Source organism: Equus caballus, chromosome 10 (assembly GCF_041296265.1).
Source record: "Equus caballus isolate H_3958 breed thoroughbred chromosome 10, TB-T2T, whole genome shotgun sequence".
Classification (NCBI taxonomy): Eukaryota; Metazoa; Chordata; class Mammalia; order Perissodactyla; family Equidae; genus Equus; species Equus caballus.
In genome coordinates this window covers 72,625,832-72,641,026 of record NC_091693.1, presented here as the reverse complement: position 1 = coordinate 72,641,026, position 15,195 = coordinate 72,625,832, and positions in this window count along the sequence as shown.

Below are 15,195 nucleotides of genomic sequence, written 5' to 3'. Positions count from 1 at the left end.
TTGTATTTTGTTTTGAAGCAGACATCGCAGAAGATCCGGGCCATCTTTTCTAAATCCTGTAATATGTGAAATTTGTCTCAGACCTGTCCTTGCATCTCCCTCAGACGCCGACTCATTCTTCAGTCACCTGTTGCCTACATGAGCTGCTCTTTGATAATCATTTTTCATATTACATTTGTGGTCGACCTTTTACTGGTTACTTTTCCAGTGAACTTTTCTTATAGTCAGTGGTTTCTTATAAGTGCGAGGACTGTGATGATGCTATCAGAGCCCAAACAGATTACAGCTTCTGTCATCCCTGTTCGTTTAGCACAATTGGATAGATCACAAAGGAATATTTAGAAATTTATCATTTTTTCCCATTCATTCATATCTGTGTACATAATACTTCTTTTAACTTAGGTATGTCTTGTTTATTCTAAGGATAATACACGAGAGTATCTTTCTTCTCCTGTATCCATTGCCAATATTCTTTGCCCAGAAAATGCACTCTTTTCTTTATCTCTCACAAATCTAAGCCTACATCCTTTATCTACAACACTTCAGAAAGTATTTCTTTTTATAGGATGATACCCTTTACCTTACAAATTAGGAATTCTTTCTCAATTATTACCCTAAATACGCAGCCACAGCCTTAACTGCAGACCTATCCCCACACTCAGTCCTTTTCTCTAGATCCTCTCTTCGCCTTCTCTATCAGAGCCACATTGACCATGAAGCTAGTGGAGTTTAAGCTTCAGGGCCCCACCCTTGCATAGTCCCTTTGCCATGCCCTGCACTGATTTCAAAATCCTAATTTTGTATTCTTTTTCTGAAGAGACCCCTTCAAATTACATAAGCTTCAGCCCCACAAATCCTTGATCTGCCCTTTTCCTATACAGGACTCAAGAGCAGAAGGCACATACAAATAAAAGGCAACTCAATGTCCAGATTTAGATAGATTATAAATTTTACAGATTAGCAGTCTAACTCTCTTGGGTGGCCCTCTCTCCTATGTTAGCTTGAAGTGAATGGAAGCAATTTCCTTTTGGTTTTAGTTAACTTTATGTGCAGTCTTCTCTAGAACCCTTTTTTACAGTGAGGAATTGACACCTTTGGGAATACCTATGTCCCACGTTGTTGATATTAAATACTTTATTTTCCTACTGAATCCCCAAACATTGGGAACTATGCTCCAAATTCTGTCTCGCAGTAATATGTCCAAGGTTATACAGCTAGAAAGTTTGCATTTGGGATTTAAAACCAGTTCTGTTCTACTCTAAAGCTCCAGGGGCCTCCATGTAACACAAGTGTAGTGCTCTTTTTATTTTTCTTAAATTGATATTTGATTTTACCAAGATCCCTGTACACAAAGTTAGAGATAAGTGTGGGAGACAAGATAGTCAAAAATTTTCCAAGTAAATTACTTAGTAACATGAAATTAGACTAAGTGCATTTGCAGTTTGTCACAAGATCAAATTATCAGTGGAGCCTACTTAAAAGAAATGTTTAGCTTTAAATAGGATGGTGGTGGCAAAATTTTCTTCTATAGAATAGTTTGTCACTTTCCCATACAATTAACATTGTCATTCTTCCACTAGAGATATCCATGTGGATAAATTTGTCAGGGATTTTGCCAGGGCCAGCAAAAGAAAAATAGAGCAAGTCCTGGTTTCCTATTAGACTAATTGCAAACACCCTTGACGATTTGGGGATAGATTTACGAAATCTGAACATAGTTTCGCTGAGCATCTAGAAAGCTGCAGAATTCCTTAAGGCATAGGCATAGATTTTCACAGCTTCTGCCAAATGCCTTAAAGCTCTGCTCAGCGCTGTCTGTTACCCTTCTCCTGGCTCTGGTGGGAGCTAGTCATCACAATCTGAAAGGTCATAGCAGCCCTGGCAGCTTTGGTATGCTCTGTGAGTGATGAACAGGTGGTAAAACCCAGGCAAGAACACCATGATGCCAACAATCAGAACCCAAACTGCCTGGTTGGCTCCCACTTTGTTGAGGGAGACTGCAGGATGCTGCCTGCAATAGGGAGAAAGGCTCCAATTAAAAACTGCAGAGTGGTGTAGGCAATGGCCTGGTAAGGAATCGTAGTAGAGATTTTGTTTCTTTGTAAACTTAAGTAAATTCTCATGACACATGGCCATCTTTTCGATTTACAGCTAGCTTCAGCTGGTGAAGTTCCCTTCTGAAGGTTAACGTGTGTCAGTGCCGGAGAACTTCGAGCATTTCACATTGTGACTGGGAATCCCAGCAGCCACGGTGGTGTGAGTGGGCACCACCATGCGTAGAGTGGATGGGAACTTGCCTGTTGCCACACTGTAGGCAGGGTTCTTCAGGCCCACTCACCCACCCAAAGGCTCCCCTGACCCGGGTGGAGGGTCTCATTAGCCTCCCCTTAATCTACTGTCTCTGGGAGACTGCCATGTTTTTGATGGAATCCTTTTTTCATGCAAAGTGGAGATTATTTAGTCTGATGGTATATTGGTCTATCTGTTATTTTCCTAGGCCATTCTAGCAAACTCCCAGATTCCTTTCTCACTGAAACTATTTTGATTGAGTAGTTCAGATTACATTTAATAGATTTCATTCATTAATTTCACTGAATTTCCATTTTAAGTCAGTTTTCATAATCACATCCCATTTTGCCTCTCTTTTCCTCCATTGGTCTAAGGTGCAGCACACATAACCAATCTGATCAACTTCAAACGGCCAATCAAGAGTAGAGGAGAGATGTGAGTGTTGGGATCAAACGTGGGTGAAGTCCTGGCCCTGCGTCTTGTTAGTTGTGTAAGCTTGGTCATAGTGCACATCCAGGAGCCTAGTTCCTTCTGTCAATGGGCATTGTAACATGCTCTGTGCAGGATTATTGTGGAAAATTACTGAAGGAAGTATGAAAACCGCCTTGTTTATAGCAGGTGTCCTCCATGGAGCTTCAATTCTGCCATGATCAAGGGCATGTCATGCCCAAATACTTGAAGGCCTTTCACTGCTAAATTTTGGTTCATTGTATAGGTAACAGCTTTCCTGTGAGTTTTGTTGCCTGGAAGTTGAATTGGCTGCATTGTGGGAGTAGCATGCCCTTTGGAATGCTAGGGTCTAATCAGAAGTAGTGTGGTCTTCTTTCAGGCTATTGCAGAAGGGGTTCTTATGTCATAGGGTTATATTGGAGACCTCTAAGTTGTCTCTCAACTCCTAGAGTTTACATCCGAGCTGCATCCCCTGCTTCAAGGTTTTTTATCAACCGAGTGTATGATTTCTCCTTCTTCTGTGATTTATGTGTATGTGTTACTAACCTATGGCTTCTTGGTAGTTTACAATTCATCTTAAAAGTTATCACCTACTACATTCATTATCCGACTGAAATCAGTGTAACCTCAGTTGGAATGTGCATTTCAAATTCCACCAGTGAGTTTTATTTTTTTAAATGTATTCTTTTCATTTGAGATTACTTCATTATCCAAACTAGAATATCAACTTCTCTATGGTAGTCATGGTATTGCTTCAAAATTCTGTTAACCACAGAGGGCCTAGCAGTGAGCCCTTTGACTTTTGTAAACCCAGGGTTTGTTGGTTAACGTCACTACACAATGTAAATATATAATGACAAGATAATTCTCTCTATAACTGTGTAAATTTAAATTAGAATCTTACGTTTATTTATATAGCATTTTTTAGTATACCATTGCTTCTTCCTAACATATCTCAGAAATATAAGGTTGGATTTGCTTATTTGACCCCAAGTTCCAACAGCTAGTCAATATTGAAGCTGCAAATGAGTGATATGTAGAGGACCTCTCATCCATTAAGAGCTAGAGGCAAGTCGTTTGTAACAGAGTTGAACTCTGACTTCACTCCAACTTATTGTGTTATGTGTATAAAATAACATTCCATGTGAACTAAATGATAGTAATAGGGTCTCAGCCCTCTCAGCTATGGGTTGTTGAGTCTGGTCCTTTGCATTATGAAAGAGAAGAGCAGTCAGGAGAGATATGTTCGAAAAGAAGAGTGGAACTGAGGCAGTGGAGTGCATTCTTATCCCGACTGTGCCAATCTCAGAGATACTGCCCACTTTCAGTGAGATCCTACTGGCACAAAGGAGACCTGTGCCTGAGGCCGCAGTTGTGCTCCGGGAAACAAGAGGAAAAGATATGAGAAACAGGGCATAGACTGTGCAACAATACTGATATGGTGGAGAACAGAAGAGTTTGATAATTCATTATAGAAATGGATTTCAAATAGTTTAACATTCATATATTACTTTATTGTGTTACTCTTATCAGCTGGAGTGGTCCATACCATATTATTGGTTCCTTAAATAATGCAATTAGTTCACTTTATTTATTTGGAAGTATATAATCAATCTGTAAGTTTAAAAATGTAAATAGAAGTAATCTCAGTCCTCATTTAAAATACCTTAAAGTCCAGGCTTAAACTGAGATTATGTGACTATTAAGCCAGTTGTTGCTTGGGATCATTAAGAGAAGCGTCGAGCTTTGTAGACCTGATCCAGGAACTACCTCTCACTTCCCTCAATTCAAAGTGGCAGAGATGCAGTCAAATGATCCAGAGATCTGAAGGCTGTCAGCAAAATATACCTTATTTGAGCACAACTCACTTGCAACTAACTTATTCTCCGTTTTTCTGCCATCAGTACTAATCATTGCTACATGTAATTTTTGGCAACTGAAAGAAACAAAATCATATTTTGCTATATGTCTATCTTTACTATATGTCATATCTACTATATGTCTAATCTACGTGATAATACATTGATAAGTGTAACTTATGTTCTCTTTCCAAGCACAACTGGAGATTTGAAAAATCATATGACTGTGTCACAAATGAGAGATTTGCCAGATTTTTCAGAAAAGATGAAAGATCTTCCTGTTAAATTTATCTGGAATATTAATGAAAAACTTTAAATTCAAGGCAGAAGAAAATTGCCTACAACATTTGTGCATTAGAATTACACAAATATGGGAGAGTCTGTGGAGCAAAATGGCGGGGTGAGCTGACGCCAGACTCTCTCCTCTCCAAACTACAACAAAGGATTGGAAAAAAACTGAATTTCAGCTAATAACCTAATGCCAGACTGTAAGAGACCTACAGCATCCAAAAAGACAGAGGACGGAGTCACTGCAGCAGGCCTCGGAGGAGCTGGAATGGGGTAGGAGAGATGTTCGCTCCCTCCCCTAGTGTCTGGGATGGCTGCTGTGGGTGCGGGCAGGAGCGGGGGAGGGGCCGTGCAGCTGGGGCCTCGTCCTGGACTCCCGCCACTGGTACAGTGGAAACCCGCTAACGGCGGAAAGCTTCCATGTGTGGGGACTCCATATAGCCAGGGCCATGGGAATCCAGAGAACAGAGCTGATCCGAATCCAGATTGGTGCTCGAGAGAAACCGCCGCACCCTCCCCCACCCCAGCAAACCGCGCTGGGCGCTGCCATCTTGCCTGAAGGCGGAGAGCTCAGGATGCGTGGCTCTCGACCCCCATCTAGTGGTGACAGGCTGTAACTGAAACCGAATTCTACCATCATGCAAAAAAGCCACTCCTCTACCATCCAGCAATTTATAAAAGCTCCAGACCAGAAGGAAAACAATAAAAACACTGAATTAAGTCCTGAGGACTTGGAAATAGGTAAACTAAGTGAAAATGAGTTCAGAGTAGCTATAATCAAAAAACTCAATGAGGTAGAGAGAAAAATAGAGAAACAAGCCAATGAGCTCTGGAGTTACTTCACAAAAGATGCTGAAATTATAACGAAGAATCAAACAGAATTACTAGAGATGAAAAACATGATGGACCAGATAAAAGAGAATACGGATTCACTGAATGCCCGAGACAGCAGATTCAATGAGAAAGAATTTAAGGATCATAGGAATTCCTGATAACATGGAAAAGGAAAAGGGAGCAGACAGTGTGCTTAATGAAATTATAGAAGAGAACTTCCCAAATCTAGGGATAGAGGGAGAAATGTGTGGAGACGAAGTTTTCAGATCTCCTAGATTTGTCAATGTAAAAAACCCTACTGCAAGGCATATAGTAGTACAAATGTTAAAAATGAAAGACAAAGAAAGACTACTCAGGGCAGCAAGACAGAAGAAAATAACTTACAAAGGAACTCCTATCAGACTTTCAGTGGATTTCTCTACAGAAACCTTACAAGCTAGGAGAGAATGGAGTGACATATTCAAAACTTTGAAAGATAAAAATCTTCAGCCAAGAATACTCTATCCAGCAAGAATATCCTTCAGATATGAGGGAGAAATTAAATCTTTTCCAGACAAACAAAACTTAAGGGAATTTGTAACCAAAAGTCCTCCACTACAAGAAATCCTCAAGAAGGCTCTCCTACCTGAAAAAAGAAAAAAGGGAGAAAGGGGTCACAAACCATAGAGTAGGGAGACAGATAGATAGAACCAGAATAGGATAGCAAATATTCAACTATTGCATTAGGATAAAGGGAAGGAAACTACCAAAGCAAAGACGATCTTATCACTCTAACTACAAACTCATAACATGAGTTGGAATAGGAAATGAAAATAATAATTTAGGAGGGGAAGAGCAAAGGGGCTAAATCAGTCTAGGCCAAGTAAGTAAGAGACCACCAGAGAATAGACTATATTATACATGAGATTCTAAGTACAAACTTCAGGGTAGCCACTAAACTGAAAAACAGAACAGAGCCACAAAACACAAATAAGGAAAAATCTAAGAAACTCAGCATAAGAAATTGTAGTATTAAATGGATAGGCTAAAGCACACAAGAAGAGAAACGCAGGAAAACCAGATAACAAGCAACAGATTGACAGCATTAAGTGCACATGCATCAATAATCACTCTCAATGTAAACGGATTGAACTCTCCAATAGAAAGACACAGGGTGGCAAAACGGATTAAAGAACAAGATCAAACAATTTGTTGCCTCCAGGAAACACACCTCAGCCCCAAGGACAAACACAGGCTCAGAGTGAAGGGGTGGAGGACAATACTTCAAGTTAATAGCAAGCAAAAAAAAAATCAGGTGTTGCAATTCTTATATCAGACAAAACGGATTTCAAAATAAGGCACTTAAAGAGAGACAAAGAGGGACAATATATAATGATAAAAGGGACACTTCATCAAGAAGAAATGATGCTTATAAATATCTATGCACCCAACATAGGAGCACCAAAGTTCATAATGCAACTATTAACAGACCTAAAGGAAGATGTTAAAAACAACACAATAATAGTAGAGGACCTCAACACCCCACTTACATCAATGGACAGATCATCCAGACAGAAAGTCAACAAGGAAATAGTGGAGCTAAACGAAAAACTAAAACAATTGGACTTAACAGACATATATAGATCACTTCATCCTAAAAGAGTAGAATACACATTCTTCTCAAGTGCACATGGAGCATTTTCAAGGATAGACCATATGTTGGGAAACAAGGCAAGCCTCTACAAATTTAAAAAAATTGAAATAATAACAAGCATCTTCTCCGATCATAATGCTATAAGGCTAGAAATTAATTACAAGAAAAAAGCTGAGAAAGGCACAAAGATGTGAAGACTAAATAATACACCACTGAACAAGCAATGGATCATTGAAGAAATTAAAGAAGAAATCAAAAAATACCTGGAAACAAATGAAAATGATAACATGCCATACCAACTCATATGGGATACAGCAAAAGTTGTATTAAGAGGAAAATTCATCACAATGCAGGCACATCTTAACAAACAAGAAAAATCCCAAATAAGCAATCTCAAATTACACCTAACTCAATTAGAAAAAGAAGAACAAATAAAGCCCAAAGTCAGCAGAAGGAGAGAAATAATAAAAATCAGAGCAGAAATAAATACTACTGAAATGAAAAAGGCAGTAGAAAGGATCAATGAAACAAAGAGCTGGTTCTTTGAGAAGATAAATAAAATTGACAAACCCCTAGCCAGACCTACAAAGAAAAAAAGGGAGAAAGCTCAAATAAACAAAATCAGAAATGAAAGAGGAGAAATAACAACAGACTCTGCAGAAATACAACGGATTATAAGAGAATACTACGAAAAACTGTATGCCAACAAAATGGAAAACCTAGAGGAAATGGATAATTTATTGGACTCCTACAATCTCCCAAAGCTCACCCAAGAAGAAGCAGACAATTTGAACAGACCAATCACAAGGAAAGAGATTGAAACAGCAATCAAAAACATCCCAAAGAATAAAACCCCAGGACTAGATGGCTTTCCTGGGGAATTCTACCAAACTTTCAGAGAGGATTTAATACCTATCCTTTTCAAGCTATTCCGAAAAATTAGGGAGGATGGAACACTTCCTAACACATTCTATGAGGCCAACATCACGCTGATACCAAAACCTGACAAGGACACCACGAAAAAAGAGAACTACAGGTCAATATCACTGATGAACATAGATGCAAAAATTCTTAACAAAATTTTGGCAACCAGAATTCAGCAATTCATCAAAAGGCTCATACATCATGATTGGTTGGGATTCATACCAGGGACACAGGGATGGTTCAACATCCGCAAATCAATCAACGTGATACACCACATCAACAAACTGAGAAATAAAAACCACATGATCATCTCAATAGATGCACAGAAATCATTTGACAAGATCCGACAGCCATTTATGACAAAAACTCTGAAGAAAATGGGCATAGAAGGGAAGTACCTCAACATAATAAAGGCCATATATGACAAACCCACAGACAACATCATACTCAATGGGCAAAAACTGAGCACCATCCCCCTGAAAACAGGAATGAGACAAGGATGCCCTCTATCACCACTCTTATTTAACATAGTACTGGAGGTCCTGGCCAGAGCAATCAGGCAAGAAAAAGGAATAAAAGGAATCCAAATATGGAGGGAAGAAGTGAAGCTCTTGCTGTTTGCAGACAACATGATCTTACATATAGAAAACCCCAAAGAATCCATTGGAAAACTCTTAGAAGTAATCAACAACTACAGCAAAGTTGCAGGGTATAAAATCAATTTGCATAAATCAGTAGCATTTCTATATTCTAATAACGAACTAACAGAAAAAGAACTCAAGAACACAATACCATTCACAATTGCAACAAAAAGAATAAAATACCTTGGGGTAAATTTAACTAAGGAAGTGAAGGACCTATATAACGAAAATTACAAGGCCTTTCTGAGAGAACTGGACGACGACATAAGGAGATGCAAAGACATTCCATGTACATGGATTGGAAGAATAAACATAGTTAAAATGTCTGTTCTACCTAAAGCAATCTACAGATTCGACGCCATCCCAATCAGAATCCCAATGACATTCTTTACAGAATTAGAACAAAGAATCCTAAATTTCATAAGGGACAACAAAAGACCCCGAGTTGCTAAAGCAATCCTGAGAAAAAAGAACAAAACAGGAGACATCACAATCCCTGACTTCAAAACATACTACAAAGCTACAGAAATCAAAACAGCCTGGTACTGGTACAAAAACAGGTGCGCGGATCAATGGAACAGAATTGAAAGCACAGAAATAAAACCACACATCTGTGGACAGCTTATCTTCGACAAAGGAGTGGAGGGCATACAATGGAGAAAAGAAAGTCTTTTCAACAAATGGTGCTGGGAAAACTGGAAATCCATATGTAAAAGAATGAAAATTGACCATTCTTTTTCACCATTCACCAAAATAAACTCAAAATGGATCAAAGACCTAAAGATAAGACCTGAAACCATAAGGCTTCTAGAAGAAAACGTAGGCAGTACACTCTTTGACATCAGTATTAAAAGAATCTTTTCGGACACCATGTCTTCTCAGAGAAGGGAAACAATAGAAAGAATAAACAAATGGGACTTCATCAGACTAAAGAGCTTCTTCAAGGCAAATGAAAACAGGATTGAAATGAAAAAACAACCCACCAACTGGGAAAAAATATTTGGAAGTCATATATCTGACAAAGGCTTAATATCCATAATATATAAAGAACTCTCACAACTCAAGAACAAAAAATCAAACAACGCGATCAAAAAATGGGCTGGAGACGTGAACAGACATTTCTCCAGAGAAGATATACGGATGGCCAATAGACATATGAAAAGATGCTCATCATCGCTGATCATCAGGGAAATGCAAATCAAAACTACACTAAGATATTACCTTGCACCCATTAGAATGACAAAAAATATCTAAAACTAATATTAACAAATGTTGGAGAGATTGTGGAGAAAAAGGAAACCTCATACACTGCTGGTGGGAGTGCAAACTGGTGCAGCCACTATGGAAATCAGTATGGAGAGTCCTGAAAAAGTCAAAAATAGAACTACCATACGATCCAGTCATTCCACTACTGTGTATCTATCCAAAGAGCTTGAAGTCAGCAATTCCAAAAGTCCTGTGCACCCCAATGTTCATTGCAGCATTATTTACAATAGCCAAGATGTGGAAGCAACCTGTGCCCATCAACAGATGAATGGATGAAGAAGATGTGGTGTATACATACAATGGAATACTACTCAGCTGTAAAACAGAACAAAATCATTCCATTTGCAATAACGTGGGTGGACCTTGAGGGAATGATGTTAAGTGAAATAAGCCAGTTAGAGAAGGATAATCTGTGTATGACTCCACTCATATGAGGAATTTAAAAATGTGGACAAAGAGAACAGATTAGTGGCTACCAGGGGAAAGGTGGGGTGGGGGGTGGGCACAAAGGGTGAAGTGGTGCACCTACAAAACGAATGACAAACATTAATGTACAACGGAAATTTCACAAGATTGTAACCTATCATTAACTCAATTAAAAAAAAGAATTACACAAATATGTAAAACCAATGCAGAGGAATTTTTGATTCTTTTTGCCCTGCATTTGCTTACCTTAAACTTTGAATAATGAATAAGCACATTTCTTTCCTTAACTTGATTGTGTAAATTTTCAGTTTGGTTATTTAGAGAAGACAAATTTCCTGCACCTTAACTTACAGACTATTTTTTAATTCCCAGCTTCCTATTTACCAAGAGAGAAAAGCCATGTAAATATGGGACTGGTGGAAAGATTATTTCCATAGCACCCTTTCATGAACATAGTCCCTCAGGTTGCAGCTCAGTCTGTCCCTGATAGAATGCTTCACAATGGTTCTCTTTATTTGCTTTGAGGAGAGAAGAAGAATTGTTGTGACAATGAAGTAACGCCAGGATCCATCACCCACTTATGTTTACCATCCTTCCAAAGGCCTCCAATACCAGGATCTATCTTTATTTCCTCATAGCATTTTTTTTCCTTCTCTTTTATCATAATAGCTCTATAATAAGCTGACTAAACAGGAGCCACTTTGGTTATTTCTTCTTTGTGGAAAAGCTGGAATTAAATGACAGGGTTGCTGAATCATCTGACTTGGACTTGGTTGAGTTATTCATCCATGTATAGTTGGATCAACAGAATTAAGTTGTTTGCAATAGTAAATCCTCCCATACCCCACCACACACACACTTTACTGACCCTACTCCAGGCTAGGACACAATTTAAAGCTAGAATCTTCTACCATCTAGAACAAAAATTATTCTGCAGAGAACAAGATCAGAGAGAGACAATTGATTCAACGTTGTCCAAGATTTGGGGGAAATTATCTGTTTAATGGGATGCTTCTTATTTAGGAATAATTGCTGTGAAGACCATAGATGATTCTGTACATCAGTAATTTTGCGGAAATTATTTGGATTTTAAAACTTTAACACTATTCTTTGTTTGTACACATATACGCTCTTCATAGTCTGCTGTTCACTTGGAAATCCATTCCTGATTTTTAAACTGATAGTGGCAATATTAGTATTTTCTTCTTTTTAAAAGAAGTAGTTGCATTAACTGACAGGCTCCTGGGTTTCTTCACTTCCATAACTATTTTCCTTTCATCCTAGACTCCTCAGGGGACTTTCCTGCATACTGTTCTCAAGTCAAGCTTTTCCGTTGGTATCTATCTTTCACTGTCCACACACTGACCTCTAAGCACACTGAACCGCTTGGCAATTCAGGAAAGCAACCTGCTCTCCTTCCTCATCTTGTAAGTTCTCACAATCCTAATTGTTTTCCCAGGAAGAATTTTTCTTCTTTGTCTGCCTAGTTACTTTTATTTCTCCTTTAAGACTTCAGTCATTGAACAAATTTTTATTTCATGATTTCTGTGTATCAGGCCCTGTCATAGAATAGTAAATAGTCAAAGTCCCTTTTCTCATAGATCATTTAGTCTCAGCACGAGTGTGGAGAGAGGAGAGATTTTAAGTAAAAACATGAATAAATATAGAACTTTAGACTACAATAAATATAAAAAAATAAATGAATCAATTACACTGTGACTAGGTGACGTAGCCTAGGTTAAGAAATCAGGGAAAGCTTCCTGCAGAGAATATGAAGCTGGGTGAAAGGCCTGTAAATCAGGAGTATTGTGGCACCGTGGGAATTGACAGGTGCAAGGTGGCTGTAGAACCGAGAGTGAAAGGGACAACAGTATGGGTGGATGCTGCAGCTGGACCTGGGCCAGCCATCCGAGCCTTTTTAGGCCCTAACAATTTCTGAAGTCGAGGATACAGGATTGTATATATCCATTCCACCAGAAAAGGTGACTTTTAATGTATTTAAATTTCAAAAGCTACCGTGATGTTAACGGAACCCAGTGTGGAATTTCACTTGTGTCAGATGGATGCATCTATATTACAGACATATGTCATGACCCGACTGAAGGGGATGGGAAAAACGGATCTAATCTAAATAACTTTAGAAACTAGTATTTTGTCTAGGTACTATAATTCTGAAGACAAAAGAACTGAATACCAACAACATGCTACAGTTGGTAAATTTCTTTCTCATGGAAAAATAATCTAGCAATTCTGAAACTACTTTACATGTGCAGTAGGGTTGAAGAAATAAGCAAGTATGTTGTGGGTATAGGCTTCTCACTGTGAGAGGAAGAAGAAATATTGAATGCACTCCCTGTACTACCTTTGAAAATCTTCTGTAAATATCTTGTCGATGAAAATAATCCATAACCAATCTATAAATGAAAATTTGGGACAGTTTATTCTGAGCTAAAATGTGAGGACCATGGCGTGGGGCCTTTCTTCCCAAAGGAAGAAAGGGCACTGAAGAAGTGGGGTGTACAGAGTGGTTACATACCCACAAAGAGGATGTTTCACATATCATTGAAATGTCCCTTTGACAATAGTCACGAGACGGCTCTGTCGGCACAGCGATTGATGGACACAGCAGGTAGGTCTGCTGTCTGGGTGGACACAGCAGGGTGGCAGGTCTGTTGTCTCGAGCTGGGTGGTCACAGGTGAGTGCAGCCATCAGTTCCTAGCCTAAGGAAAGATGCTTATCCTTAAGAAAATCCCAATGTGGGGGAAATTTCACCTTTATCTTAAGGGCATTTGTTCTTGCCACAGTAAATGTTTAAAGCAGATATGCAATGCATGCTCCATGGCCATGACAGGCCCTTTGGAAAAAACAAAGTCAGGCTGAATTAGATTTACACCAAATGGCTTCCTCATATACTCCAATATATCTTCTTGTTTGCCATTTCTATTTGTCAATCTTATTTATAAATGAAAAGTTTAAAAATACGTCTTGATATTCTCTAGCTTTGTTCTTCTTCAGGATTATGTTGACTATTCTATTTTATAATTTTTATTAGGAAATAGTTTAAGACTCACAGGAAGATGCAAAACTACTACAGAGAATCCTGGTATTCCCTTCACTAAGCTTCCCCAATGACCATTACTTCCATAAACGTAGTACATGATCAAAAGCAGGAAGCTGACATTGGTACAATACCGTTAACTCAAATACAGTCATTGTTGGGATTTCAGCACTTTTCGCATGCACTTGTTTTGGGTGTGTGAGGTGATTAGAGATCAAGAAACTTTATCAGGTGTAGATTCATGTAACCATCAGCACAATCAGCATGCAAAACTGTTCATCGCCACAAAGAGACTTCTTTGTGTTGCCCCTTAGTAGTCACATCCACCTCCCAACTGTAACACCTGAATATCACTGGTCTGTTCTCCATCACTAAAATATTGTCGCTTTGAGAAAGTCATAAAAGTAAAATCACAAGGTACATAACCTTCTTTCTTCACTTAGTATAATGCCTTTGTAATAATCCATCTTATTGTGCTTTGTTCATGCCTTTTTATTGCTGAGAGGAATTCCATTGTACTCATATACGATATATATATTTCTATCTATTCACCTATTTAAAGACATTTGGGATACATTCCGTTTTGGAATATTACAAACAGAGGCTATGAAAATTTATATACTAGTTTGAATGTGAATATGAGTTTTCTTTCTATAGGATAAATGCACAGCAGTCAGATTGCTGAGTTGTATGTTAACTGTATGTGTGACTTCATAAGAAGTTGCCAAACTGTCTTGCAAAGTGGCTGGACCATTTTGTATCTTCACCAACAAGGCAGGAGAGATGCATTTACTCCACCGCTGCCAGCATGTGGTATTGCCAACATTTTGAAATCTACTCTTATAAGTGTGTGCTGGTATCTCATAGTTTTAATCTCCATTTCTGTAATGGCTAATAGTGGTACACATCTTTTCAAATGCATATTTGGCATTCTTTTATCCTCTTTGGTAAAATACCTTTCAAGCCTTTTGCCCATTTTCTGATTGGAATGTTTGCTTTCCTTCTGATGAGTTTAGAGAATTCACTACACTCTGGATACAAGTGCTTTGTCAGGTATGTGATTGGCCGATATTTCCTCTTGGTCTGTAGCTTTCCATTTCATCTTCTAACAAGATCATTTGCAGTGCAAAAGCTTTCTTTATTTTGATCTAGCTTAATTTAGCATCTCTTTCTTTTATGGATCATGGTGTTGGTGTCAACTAAGAACTCTTTGCCTATGCCAGGATCATGAATATCTCCTCTAAAAGTATTACAGATTTCCGTTGTATGTTTAGATCCAGGACACATTTTGAGTTTAATTTTATAAGGTATGAGGTTTAAGTCAAGTGTCATTGTTTTCGTCTATGATGTCTAATTATTAGAACACCATTTGTTGAAAAATCCATCCTTCTCCATGGAATTGCTTTCCTCCTTTCTCAAAATTCAGCTGGCGTACTTGTGGAGTTCTATGTATGGAATCTCTATTCTGTTCCATTGATCTATATGTCTATTCTTCTGCCAAAACCATGCTGTCTTGATTAACTGTT